At 41.3% G+C, this 766-nt stretch overlaps 1 non-coding gene across 1 annotated transcript; it reads right to left on the bottom strand.

Moving 5' to 3' along the window:
* Positions 1-487: 487 nt before the first annotated feature.
* On the bottom strand, positions 488-651 carry LOC121938645. The gene has a single exon (XR_006105336.1). It is a non-coding gene; the product is annotated as a U1 spliceosomal RNA (small nuclear RNA).
* Between the last annotated feature and the right edge of the window lie 115 nt (positions 652-766).

Below are 766 nucleotides of genomic sequence, written 5' to 3'. Positions count from 1 at the left end.
CTAACCCAAAACTTCAATTCATTGAACAGCCAGATGTATATAAAATAACACTTCGCAGCACCATGCTGTCAAATCAGGGATGTTAAATACTACAATTAAAAACACAGCAACTCGGCGTTTCTGCCATTATCACTAGCAATATGCAGCTATTAACAGTGTTAATGGATATTAACTTGTACAAGAGTTACAATAAGAAGAAGAGGGAGTGAAACGGTGATAGGTGTGGCGGGATATGATACATCCTCATAGTTAAAGGAGGAAAAGCAGCATAGTGACGGTATAAATATTTCATACACCAGACTCAGAAATGCAGACCTGCCTCTGCTCATTTAGGATCAGCTGGCGCCAAACTTTCACACTTTAATATAAGTATTGTCCTGACATAACTGTAGCCTCATGATCATCACCTTCAAGAAACTCTCAGCATTCACAAAAATCAAACTATATAATAGCAGCAATGTGAAATTTCTTTCTTTAAACAGTTTATCAGGGGAGAGCGCGAACGCAGTCCCCCACTACCAGAAATTATGCAGTCGAGATTCCCACATTTGGGGAATTCGCAGAGGTCAGCTCAATCGGAGTGCAATGACTGAGCCTCGCCCTGGGTGGACCACCTTCTTGATCATGGTATCTCCCCTGCCAGGTAAGTATGAGTTGTACACATCACAGGCAGGGACGTCTTCCACACACACACAATGCTAACTCAGGGGGCTGACAAAATACAAAAATACCAAAAACACACAATATAAAATACCCAATTATCTAC

This window comes from Plectropomus leopardus, unplaced genomic scaffold, assembly GCF_008729295.1.
Source record: "Plectropomus leopardus isolate mb unplaced genomic scaffold, YSFRI_Pleo_2.0 unplaced_scaffold30503, whole genome shotgun sequence".
NCBI classification, from domain to species: domain Eukaryota; kingdom Metazoa; phylum Chordata; class Actinopteri; order Perciformes; family Serranidae; genus Plectropomus; species Plectropomus leopardus.
Note: the sequence above shows the minus strand (reverse complement) of the source record. Positions and strands in the feature narration are given on the sequence as shown.